The following is a 12,821-nucleotide window of genomic DNA, read 5'->3' as shown; positions in this document are numbered from 1 at the left end:
AGTTGAGGATAAGACCGATGAGTACACCCAGTGTATTTCCTAGGTTTCTCTGTTCTAACTGCCCAGCTATGAGACTGAGAAGAGAGGCAGCGGTACGCTATATACACTGCATTCAGGCAAATACTTGGCAGGTCTTGAGCACCATAAGACATAAGATCAAAATGTATGATAATCTTCCCCCTGCTACAGTTACCGAATTTATGAGGTCTTCATTTCCAGTGCAACAAAAACACATGGATGCGGCATGGAAGGCGCAAGCATGTGCATCGAAGAGCACAGTGAGCAGGGCTAGAGGGACCCTGGAAAGTTACATGTTATCTCTTCTTTTGAGGAGGTGAACATATGCTAACTGCAATGGAGTGAGGAACAATCACAGCAACACTTCACCTGTAAGAATGGAGGAGCACACACACATGCTATGAGTGTGAGGTGAGAGAATGAGACTGGTACAGACTGATTATTCACATCGAGGCAACTTTGCATTTGCTGATTTGGTGAAACTTTTTCTTGTGTGGGCGAGGGCATGCCAAAATAGCTTTAGTCATTGTTCACTCATAATCCCTTTTTTGTGCATTTAGACCTTTGCTTTAAAAAAACTCTCTGGGCCCGATTAACAGAACTAACTTAAGACAAAATCCTAAACTTACTACTTTTGATGTTCACAGAATTTAGGATTTTGTCTTAAGTTTGTCTTAAGACAGACTTAAGAGAGATAAGACAACATCTGAACTTAAGTCTGTCTTAAGTCTGTCTTAAGTTTGTCTTAAGACAAAGTTAAGACAAAATCCAAACTTCTGTGAATACCAAAAGTAGTAAGTTTAGGATTTTGTCTTAAGTTAGTTCTGTGAATCGGGCCCTCTGTGACTTCAGAGGTGAAGGACTGTGGCTTGCACACCAAGTCACTCTTTTAGCCTGCTGATCCACCTATTTGTCCATGTTGGATTAAGTCACACCTACCAACATGAGGCGTGCTTAAGAGTTCAGTGTAACAAAGAATCCTCCATATTCATGGTTGGTAAGATGCTTAATGCGCAGAAGAATTGTCTGCCTGGACATCATAATTCTAGCTACCCTTAAAATAATGTAAGAATGTAGGCTTAATGCAGAAATAGTCAGTTACAACTTTTACATTTACAACTTAAGCATTTACTTGCTCAGCATGCACTCTCATGCAAAGTGCCCAAATTCAATCTACTTCGAAACTTGACTCATCTTTTGCGTTTTAGACTTTGTAAACAATAATGTTTATATATTTTCAGACGGGAGATATCATTTAAACCTACCTGGCTAGAATTTGTTCTTGTGGGGTTCTCTGGCCTATCCAACTTACGAGTTCCCATATTTGCTGGATTACTGCTTTTGTATCTAATATCTTTTTCTGGTAACCTCGCTGTCATATCTGTCATTTACTCAGACTCACACCTCCACACACCTATGTACTTTTTAGTTACAAACCTGTCTCTGTAGACATCTCCTACACTTCTGTCAAAAATATTGCCAGTTTCTTTCTTTCAAAAACACAAATTACTCTTCAGGAATGTATGTTTCATGTGTCCTTTTTCATGGCCATAATCGCAATAGAATTCCTTCTGCTGACCAGCATGTCTTTTGATTGCTATGTAGCTATCTCCAATCCGTTAGAGTACACAATTATCATTAATAGATCTGCATGTTTGCAAATGGCCACTGGAGGATGGATTCTAGGCTTCCTGGAGCCAATATTTCAGATTGTTTATTTATCCACATTTTTGGTCCTTAAGACTCTACAAAAGGTCTTCTCCACCAGTGCCTCTCACCTCACAGTGAATATTTTATTTTATGGAGCCATAATGTTTGTCTATGTAAGGCCAATCTCAATGTACTCAGTAAGAGAGAGCAAAATGTTCTTCTTGATCTTCCCCATAATCAACACAGAAAAAGGAACAAGCCTGAGGTACAATGCTATTGTGCAATATATTTATTGCATATTACTTTTTTATGATTTTTGTTTCACACTCAAAATAATATGAAACATACTAGGTTGTCTGGGTTATAAATGTGTTTTCCAGCCTAACAGGCCAATGCAGACTCTCTGTGGTAAACATGGTAAGATTGGCCTACACCTGTGTGGCATATTTAATTTACCTGTCAGTTCTCAGTAATGTGGTATCTCATATACCCAGCGCCGGTAAATTAGCCTTTCAAACCGGTCTCAGGCCTCTGCCATTGCAGGGCCTGTGCGCGCAGTGTTACTGCCACTGTGACATGGCACCTAAAGTGTGTGCCAAGTCAGTGACCCCCCCTTTTACTGCATGTCAGGCACCCCTAAGGAAGGCCCTAGCTAGCCCTATGGGCAAGGTAAAAGGTATGTACCTTAAGTGCATGACATGTCCTGGTAGTGACAAACAGCCATTTTGTTTCTCACTGCTGGGAGGCTGACTTCTCATAGGAATGCATTGGGGGTCCCCTGATACGTGTTTCAGTGGTAATTCCTAATATGAGAGGAGCAGCATTGTCAAGTCCGGTATGTTTGAAATAGTAATAATAAATGCTACACAATGGTGTGGTGAGATTTATTATCAATCAATCAATCAATCAGGTCATTTGTAGAGCGCACTACTCACCCGTAGGGTCTCAAGGCACTGGGAGGGGGGGGGTGCCGCTACTGCTCGAACAGCCAGGTCTTGAGCTTCTTCCTGAAGGAGAGGTGGTCTTGGGTCAGGCGCAGATTGGTGGGAAGTGAGTTCCAGGTCTTGGCGGCCAGGTAGGAGAAGGACCTTCCTCCTGTTGTCGCTCTTCGGATGCGGGGGACGGCGGCGAGGGCGTGGTTGGTTGATCTGAGGAGGCGCTTGGGAGTGTAGAAGTTGATCCGGTTGTTGAGGTAGCTCGGGCCTTGGTCGTGTAGGGCTTTGTGTGCGTGGGTGAGGAGACGGAAGGTGATTCTCTTGTTGACCGGGAGCCAGTGCAGATCTCTCAGGTGTCCGGAGATGTGGCTGCGTCGGGGGATGTCGAGGATGAGTCTCGCCGAGGCGTTCTGGATCCGCTGGAGTCTCTTCTGGAGTTTGGCAGTGGTTCCGGCGTAGAGGGCGTTGCCGTAGTCCAGTCGGCTGGTGACGAGGGCTTGGGTGACCGTCTTCCTCGTCTCGGTGGGGATCCACCGGAAGATCTTACGTAGCATGCGCAGGATGTTGAAGCATGACGAGGAGACGGCGTTGACTTGTCTGGTCATGGAGAGGGAGGAGTCCAGGATGAAGCCCAGGTTGCGTGCGTGGTCCGTCGGTTTGGGCGCGGTGCCCAGGGCGGGGGGCCACCAGGAGTCGTCCCAGGCGGAGGGCGTGGAGCCCAGGATGAGGACCTCCGTCTTGTCTGAGTTCAGTTTCAGGCGGCTGGTCGTCATCCATTCGGCTACGTCTCTCATCCCTTCGTGCAGGTTGGCTCTGGCGGTGGCGGGGTCGTTGGTCAGGGAGAGGATCAGCTGGGTGTCGTCAGCGTAGGAGATTATGTTGAGGTTGTGTTGGCGTGCGATGGCCGCGAGGGGGCTCATGTAGACGTTGAAGAGGGTGGGGCTCAGTGAGGATCCTTGAGGGACGCCGCAGATGACTTTGGTGGCCTCTGACTTGTACGGTGGTAGGCGGACTCTTTGTGTTCTTCCGTCGAGGAAGGAGGTGATCCATTCCAGTGCCTTCTCCTGGATTCCGATGTTGCTGAGGCGCTGTACTAGGGTGCGGTGGCAGACAGTGTCGAAAGCCGCGGAGAGGTCCAGGAGGATGAGGGCCGCTGTTTCTCCGTTGTCCATCAGAGTTCGAAGGTCGTCGGTGGCGGCGATGAGGGCGGTCTCGGTGCTGTGGTTCGCTCGGAAGCCGGACTGTGAGGGGTCGAGGGATCCATACGTCTCGAGGAAGGCGGCCAGCTGTTTGTTGACGGTCTTCTCGATGACTTTGGCCGGGAACGGGAGGAGCGAGATGGGACGGTAGTTCTTGAGGTCGGTGGGGTCTGCTGTGGGTTTCTTGAGGAGAGCGCTGAGTTCGGCGTGCTTCCAGCTCTCAGGGAAGGTGGCGGAGTCGAAGGAGGTGTTGATGATGTCCCGTAGGTGGGGTGCGAGGACAGCGTCGGCTTTGTTGAAGACGTGGTGAGGGCAGGGGTCAGTCGGAGATCCGGAATGGATGGAGTTCATGGTGCGGATGGTGTCTTCGGTGCTGATCGGGGTCCAGGTGCGGAGGGTGGTGGTGGGTGGCGTCGTTGCGGTTGTGGCTTGCGTTGGTTGGTTGTTGAAGCTGTTGTGTATGTCCGTGATCTTGTTGTGGAAGTAGGACGCGAGGGAGTTGCAGAGTTCTTGCGACGGGGTGATGTCATTGTTTCCGGCGTTGGGGTTGGATAGCTCTTTCACGATGTTGAAGAGTTCCTTGCAGTTGTGTGCGTTGTTGTCCAGCCGGTCCTTGTATGCATTTTTCTTGGTGGCGCGGATCAGTTGGTGGTGCTTCCGGGTGGCGAGCTTGAGGGTGGTCATGTTGTCCGTCGTTGGTTCCCTTCTCCAGGCTTTCTCGAGGGCTCGACAGTTCTTCTTGGAGCTCTTGAGTTCGTCGGTGAACCATGGTGTTTTTCTGCTGCAGGAACTGCTGGGTGGGGTTCTCAGAGGGGCGAGTTCGTCCGCGCAGTCGTTGATCCATTTCGTGAGGTTGTCGGCGGCCTGGCTGGGGTTCGCTGAGTTGGCGGGAGGGTGCTGGCTCAGGGAAGCGGTGAGCTGGTCGGCTGTGATCTTGTTCCAGCTTCTTCGAGCAACCTGTTGCTGGTGGTGGTGGATCGTCGTTCTTCTGAAGGTGAAGTGGACGCAGCTGTGGTCCGTCCAGTGGAGTTCTGTGGCGTGGCTGAAGGTGACGTCTTTGCTGGATGAGAAGACGGCGTCGAGTGTGTGTCCGGCGAGGTGGGTGGGGGTGGTCACCAGTTGCTTGAGTCCGAGGTTGTCGAGGTTGTCGAGCAGGCTGATATCACTATTTTAGAAATGCCACTTTTAGAAGTTGGCATTCCTGTGTGCTATGCATCTGCCTGCCTGATGTGTATTGCATGTCCGGCTCTGGAGTGACAGGGGCTGGTGAGGTGTGTGTGGCTCCAGGGAGGGCAGGGTGAGTCAGAGCTTGGCTGAATAGGAGATCTGCATTAGGAGTAGTGGGAGGAGTAGTCCCCTAACCCTCTATAGGTCTAAGCCTGCCTGGGTGAATGCTGGCTCCACCCCCTGTGGTGTGTCTGATGACCGAGCTCCCACCTAACAAAGGGGAATAGGAGCCCGGTAAACCGAGTGCTCCACTACCCCCCAGAACCAGTTGAAACTGATTCCCAAAGCCCTGTGCCAAGGGCAGAACAAAGAAAGAATGTTGTATAAATATTGGGCCTCTGACCCCATGTAAGTGTGCTTCCTTGTGCACTTGGGGACTTGCTGCTGCTGGGCCCCAGTAGGAACCGCCATGAGGGACTGCCTCCCTGCTGCAGGGCCCTGTGAGCTGGTCTGCCTGGGCCCAACCTTGTGCCCCTGAAACTTTGGACTAAGTGCCTGAAGAATGCTATATCTCTCACCCAGGACAGGCAGAGTGCTGGTGACCTGCAGCACAAAGCTGCAACCGGCCTGGAGGGAATCCGGGTGTGGGGATTCCCCGTAGTTCCAGTAGGGCATTGGGTGCCTACCCCTAATTTTCATGCCTTCCGGAGTGAGAATTCCGGAAGGGAAGCGGGAGACCACCCCGCACTGCTGTTGCATGGTGGAGCCGGAGCCCACCCTGCAATTATGTCATTTGGAGCAAGAGTCTATCCCGCATTGTGAATTGCATTTTGAGGGAATCCAGGTGTGGGGAGTGGAAGCCCACCCCACATTTGTCCAGAGGAAGGAAGGCCAAGATCTCCAAAGAAGAATACAGGCGTCCGTTCCAGGTTGAGGGCATGAATGAATGAATAAATTGCGTTTTCTAAAGCGCACATAGCTGCCCTGAGGCGTCCAAGCGCTGAGAATACCAACTGGGGCTTAGGTAGGGAGTTTACCCACTACTGGTTGATGAACAGCAGCGTTTTCAGCTGTTTGCGGAAGGAAACAAGGTCGGGGTTAGATCTTAAATGCTGGGGGAGGGCATTCCACAGCTTGGCTACATTATACGAAAAAGAGCGGCCTCCCGATCTTGATTTCTTTATTTTCGGCACAACGGCCAGATTGGCAGAGGTTGAGCGCAACTGTCTGGCAGGATGCTAGGGAGTGATAAGGGGGAGATTAATTGCCGGGCCTAAAGACCAGAAGGCCTGATGTGCGATACAGAGTGATTTGAAATTAACTCTTTCCCTAACGGGAAGCCAGTGCAGTCTCCTTAGGCCGGACTTTACTGAAGATCTACGGGGGATTTGTAAAATAGTCCATGCTGCGCAATTCTGTATCAGCTGCAGTTTGGGCAGAGTAATGTCAGGAGCTCCCAGATATAAAGCATTCCCGAAATCCAACCGTGATTGGATCAGGCCCAAAACCACGTCTTTCTTGCTTCGAAGGGAAGTAGAGGGAGGATTTTTCTGATGACTCTAAGGATGCCGAAACAGATGGCAGATAGTTTTATTGCCTGCTCATCAAATGACAGGGACCTATCCAGCCAGACACCAAGGCTCTTAATGGTATCTTTAGGAGCAGGGGGAGGACCTAAGCTGGGTGGCCAAAGAGTGTCGATAGAGGATGATGTAATACGACCTAGGAGCATGAGCTCAGTCTTGTCTCCATTGAGTTTGAGACAAGACTTGGTCATCCAACTCTTAACCATCTCCAGGCAAACAGCAAGATCCACACCCGCTGAGGATCCCCCTTCCTGTGCCAGAGAGACCACGAGCTGAGTATCGTCCGCGTAGGTAATGATCTTTATACCATACGGACGGACGATCTCAGCTAGTGGCCTCATGTAGACGTTAAATAACGTCGGGCTCAACGATGATCCCTGCGGGACTCCACATCCTAGAGGTTTACTGGAGGAGGTGACATTGCCCTCGTGCACCTGGAAATATCTATCCTTCAGGTAAGACCTGAGCCACTCCAGGGCCCTGTCAGATATTCTGGTGTCCAGGAGACGCTGCAAGAGAATATCGTGGTTAACGGTATCAAATGCCGCGCTCAGATCGAGGAGGATGACTGCCGCCGATCCTCCCCGATCTAAGATGCTCCTGGACTCCTCTGTGACAGCCAGTAGTGCAGTCTCCGTCCCATGCTTGGGACGAAAGCCAGTCTGGGAGGGATCGAGCAGCTGGTTTTGCTCGAGAAAGATTGTTAATAGGCCGTTTATGTATTTCTCCAGGATTTTAGCTGCCCAAGGCAGCAAGGAGATTGGGCGAAAGTTGTTAAAATTCTTGGTATCGAGATTGGGTTTTTTAACGAGGGCCCTTACCATAGCCTGTTTCCAAGCCACAGGGACTGTGCTGGTGGAGATCGAGGTGTTAAGTACTGCTAGCAGTGTAGGGAGGATGGTCTGTGTAGCGGAGACTAGAATATGTGGGGGTGCTGGATCCCTAGGGGAGCCTGATTTCACCTGATGCATGAGGGAGGTGAGATGGTCCGCATCCATCTGGGGAAATTCCGCCAACCCTGTAGGGCAGTTGGATGTGTTTCCTTGTGAGGGGCATAGAGGTGTCTCCTTCGAGGTGGTCTGCTCTGAGGATGGAAAAGAGGAGTAGATGAGAGTGATTTTCTGGGAGAAGAAATTGGCCATATCTTCACAACGAAGCCGAGGATTTTTGTCAATAAGTGGAGGTGTTGGGAGGTTGATAAGATTCTTTACAATATTGTAAATCTCCTTGGAGCTGGAGCTGGCCTCTGCAATTTTGTGTGAATAATATAAGGATTGCGCGCCCTTTATGTCTTTTTTATATGCTCTAATAGCCTCTCTGTAGATAATTTTGTCTGCTCCAGCATATCCTAGTCGCCATTTGCGTTCTAGTCTCTTACAATAGCACTTTTTCTCCCGTAGTTCGTTCGAATACCAGGGAGCTAAGATCCTGGTTCTTTTTAAGACAGTTTTCTTCATAGGGAGCGTGGCATTTAATGAGTTGTTTATCATTCATTAAACACTTTGTTGGCCTTTGATGGAGTCTGACCAACTGAGGGAATTGAGTTTTGTAGCACCTGAGTCCACTGAGCCAGTGGGATTTTAGACCAATTCCGTGATTCTCGTGCTGTAGATGTGAGAGGCGAAAACTTGTCAGTTTTCCATAGTAGCGGGACTAACGCATGGTCTGTCCAGGGGAGTGCTACAGGGGTGCATACTTTCAAATTGGGACAGTTGCTAAATACCGGATCCAGCAAATGACCTTTGGTGTGCGTGGCGATAAAACCAGCTGGGGCAGCTGTAGAGCAGAGAAATCTCCAATTAATTTATTGGCGATAGAGTCATTAGGTTCATCGAAATGTATATTGAGATCGCCCAATAACGTGAAGTTGGAGGGTGAAAAAGCCAAATCTACGACCAACGGGGGCAGAGATTTGTAAAACTGCTTGGCTGAGCCCGGTGGGCGATATATAAGTGCTCCAGAAAAACTTGTGTTGGGGGAAAATTCCAAGGAGAAAGACAGACTTTCACAGTCCGGAAAGGGGTTGGGGATACAGCGACAGGTGAAACAGTCTCTAAAAATAATTGCTAAGCATGGCGTGCACCCAGGCGGGAGCCTCACCCATACTGGAAGGTGCCAAGCTCCCTATGTCTGAGGAGACAGAGTGAAACTTTATGGTGGGCAGGAGGCTACCCCACCTTATTGAATGCAAAAGAGGGAAAGGAAACGAAACCTCGCTCCCAGTGCTTGGCGGTCCCGATCTCGCCGGAAGTCAGGCAAGTCTGCCTGATCATGGGCAGAGCTTACCCCAATGGGGATGGAACCCTGAACGGCTTGCAGCCGCTGCACAACGCTGGTGAGTGGGGGTCTGGAAGGAGGCACTGTCTGTGCCTACAGAATCCCACAAGATCCCCCTGCAAGAGGAGCCCTAGTTAGGGCATGACTGCTGCCGAGTGAAGTGCACTGAGAGGAGCCTCATGAACGGGGATCCCTAAGGCACTATTAGTGCCAATGCTTGTGTCCACAGCTGCCCCACCGGTCTGCAGGCAGCTGCAACATGGGGGTAAGTTTGGTCTGTAGTCCCAGAGAGCGGCTTCAAAGGCACGTAGTGCCAGTGCTTGCTTCTGTGCCACCGCTGTACCACTAGTGCTCGGGCAGCTGCAACATGGGGGCAATTTTGCTTGGAGAGTCCTAGAGTGGGGCTCAAGAGGCACTGCGGTGCCAAGGGGGATTCCACAGCTGCCCGCCGGACAGGGGGCAGCTGCAACATTGGTGGCATTGTTTCTGGTTTATCTTGCCCCATTTTCTGGTGCTGGCATGGTGGGCCTGCACCCAGGCGCAATTGGTAGCTTAGTGCCCTGACATTTTGGGACAAAGGGCATTTGGGCCCCAGAGAAGGCCAGTTGGCCCGGGAGTCATTTTGGGTACCTGAGTGTACCGGTTGGGCGCAAGGCTGTAAAAGAAGGCATAATGCAGTTATGCCATAGGTGATGTGTGCACCTGGGAGTGTTACTACGTGGACTTCAGTAATGGGATTTATGCATGATGTGTATATGCTTAAGGTGAGGCAGACCTAATGTGTTTATGTTGTTAATGTTGAGTACAGTATTTTGCCGGTAGTTACTGGTTGTGTTTTATATTTGCTACTTGTGCTTTGTGATGGTTCTGACAGTGGCCTTATTGGCCCTGCCATGTATATAATCCCCTGTAAAATTAGTGTCTAGTGCAAGTTGGCACAGTGTACATTGTGTGATTATGATTCTAATGTGTTTTGGATAATACAAAGGCTATTTTTTATATAACCTTGTGTGGAGTTTATTTTGTAGTGTGACTAGTGTGTTGCTGCTGTGTGTGTGTGTGTTGCATATACACTTTACACAGTGCATCTGGGATAAGCCTGACTGCTTGTGCCAAGATACCAAGGGGTGAGCAAGGGTTATCTTCAGCGTGTAACTTCCTTGCCCTGATTAGAGTTGTGGATTCTGCCTAACTTAGCCGTATTCCCTAGCCAACCAGAAATCCCATTTCTAACAAGATGTCTATCCTTTTCATTATGTATGGTTTGAAATTTAGGCTCATTAGTAATGAACATCTGAGTGGACAGTGCCATGGACAAGATATATGAGAAAGAAATTGGAGCAGTGGACCAAACCTTAGTGCTGCACCCTCACTAATATCTCCCCAAAGGGAATTTACAAACAAAAAATAATCTGTTTGGCAAAGTGTTCACGCACTGAAGACACCCTCGGCCCAAAAAATGCCAACCTAGGTTAGGTGAAAAAATTAAATATAGAGAACAGTAGTGCACCACTTAAGCAATCTCTATGTTAGTACAAAGTATGACCACAAACGTCAAAAGGTTATTAGAATTCTTTTTCTTTTTCTTATTGTGTTTCTTCCACATGAACGTGGACTTCTTCAGGGCATAGACCATTTAACAAATCAATCAATTGGTCATCCAAATCGGAAATTGATCAAGTTTATGTCCAATAATGGTCTCGGAAATGGAAATACAATTTGTATATAGTGTGCAGGGTCCCAGGAGTCATATTCCTATGGTCGGAGGAGCATTCTACTGAATTTAGGTGTGAGTGATAGAGAAAGGTGTTCTCCCATGATAGAAACCCTTGTAGGGAAGTATGTAGACACACCAGAAGAGTGTGGGTTGAGTTACAGGGACAGTTTGATACTGTCTCACCAGTCTCAGGAGGGTGATATGGGATACTTTTGCAAAGCACTGGATGGTGAGGTGAAGGACAGCATGGTTAACACATGTGTGGGACTGTGTGTTCTGATCGGTGGAGAACATATGTTCAGTCCCTGTTTTCCAGAGCTATGATAACACCCAGTGGAGTGTGAGTTCCCTGACCCCAGGGAGCTTGTACTGGAGCAGACATTTCGGTGGATTCCAGAGTGTCTGAGGAGGCTTTTGGGAGTGAACCTGAAGGGGGGCTGAGTCCTAGTGTCAGAACCCCATTTAAATTGGGCAAAATTGGAAAGAAGCCTGCATGTATGTCCAAGGTTGGACTAAAAATAGTAAGAAATCCCAAGATGGCTGCTAGAAGACGGCAATCCCCTTTGCATTCTAGTGTTGAATTGATGAAGGCAGATTTAGAATGTCAAGCGTGCTCTGCCTCTGAGCTGCGCACTACATAGAAGAATTCATGCTAGTCAGCTGTTATTCCTGGGCCTCGTGAAACATTAGCAAAACCAAAGGGGATGATGGACGGAGTGTTGAACAATGTAAGCACTCACCCCCAGTCAACTAATCTGGGTTTAATCCATCATCATTCTTTAGCTCACTCCGCCTCCCCAGTTCAGACATGGCCATATGCAAATTAGTCTGATCCTGTGCCTCAAGGGAACAGTCCAGCCCGAACTGCCAAGCCATGTCTTCCCTCTACCGGAAACAAGCATCCTGGGTCCGGTTTCTGGCTAATCAGCCATCATCAGCCAGGCTAGCTTGAATCCAGTGGCAAAGTGAGCACGGGACCCACGTCTGGGCATACCCTGCCAATTTAGGGCGAACAAAGCAAAATCAAAGGGGATGATGGACGGAGTGTTGAACAATGCAAGCACTCACCCCAAGTCAATTGATCTGAGTTTAATCACTAATCATTCTTTAGCTCACTGCCACCCCAGTTCAGTCATGGCCACATGCAAATCAGTCTGAACCTGTGCCTCATGGGAACAATCCAGCCAGAGCTGCCAAGCCATGCCTTCCCTGGACCGGAAACAAGCATCCTTAAATATTAGTCAGGATAGAGCCGTCGTGTAATTGTTCGACATTTAGTTCATTGTGTTAAGGTATTTCAGAATCCTAATGAAATAAACATTTCAGAGTTTTGGAGCATGTGGCAACTATTTATTATGGCTGTTCAAAGTATTGAACTAAGCCATGAATCTCTTCATTCCTCAAGAACCAAGTTTAATTCCCATTAGCTGGTGAGGGAATCAATTAATTATGGTTCTCCGGCGGCTGTCAGAGTGAAGCAGTAAATTAATTCAATTCCCGAGTTACGGAATAGAAATTAGTCAGCGGGACTGCTATTCATTAAATTCATTCTGGCCAGAGAGTGAAGTGGAGTGCTTAAAAGTTAATTATCTCACTTTGATTCACTCAGAGAAAAGAAAACTATTATCACTTAGCCTAAGTGGTTTAAAACTATGAATCTTAAATAACGCTGAATAATTAAATCATTTACCAATTGAGAGCCGATTCACAAAAGTAATCTGAGACAAAAGTCTAAATTTGCGACTTTTAGTATTCACAGAAGTCACTTACGATTTTTGTTATTCACAAAAAACACTTAAAATTTATATCTTTACGTCAACACTAGGGCTGGTATATCGACACCCAAGGCGGAATCTCTGCTTTTGGGCCAGAATACCCACATTCGGGCCGGATGATCATTTAATTCAATGCTGTTCAAGTGCTTACCAAACCCCCAACTAATTCAGATGAAGTCAATTAACACCAAATATAGAATCACTCATGATATTTAGTGCGACACACTTCTGCAACGGTAGAGCCCCCAATGCTTGTGCTTATCCTTTGTGTCTCCTTTGTGTCTGAAATTGAATGTATCACATTCACAGCTGAAATGTTAAGTTGCAAACACACATCATTGTAGGTCCAATGATGTCCCGAATTCCATTACCCCCATTGACTTCTGCTACAAGGTTGGCTGTGACATCTGGTCAGGGACCCCACACTGGGCAGATGTGGGACCTTGATAAGTAAACTCAATCATAATGAATCTGAATGCTCATGCTCATGAAATGTG

Source organism: Lissotriton helveticus, chromosome 7, assembly GCF_964261635.1.
Source record: "Lissotriton helveticus chromosome 7, aLisHel1.1, whole genome shotgun sequence".
Taxonomy (NCBI): Eukaryota; Metazoa; Chordata; class Amphibia; order Caudata; family Salamandridae; genus Lissotriton; species Lissotriton helveticus.
The sequence above is the reverse complement of the archived record's forward strand: the minus strand, read 5'-3'. Positions refer to the sequence as shown.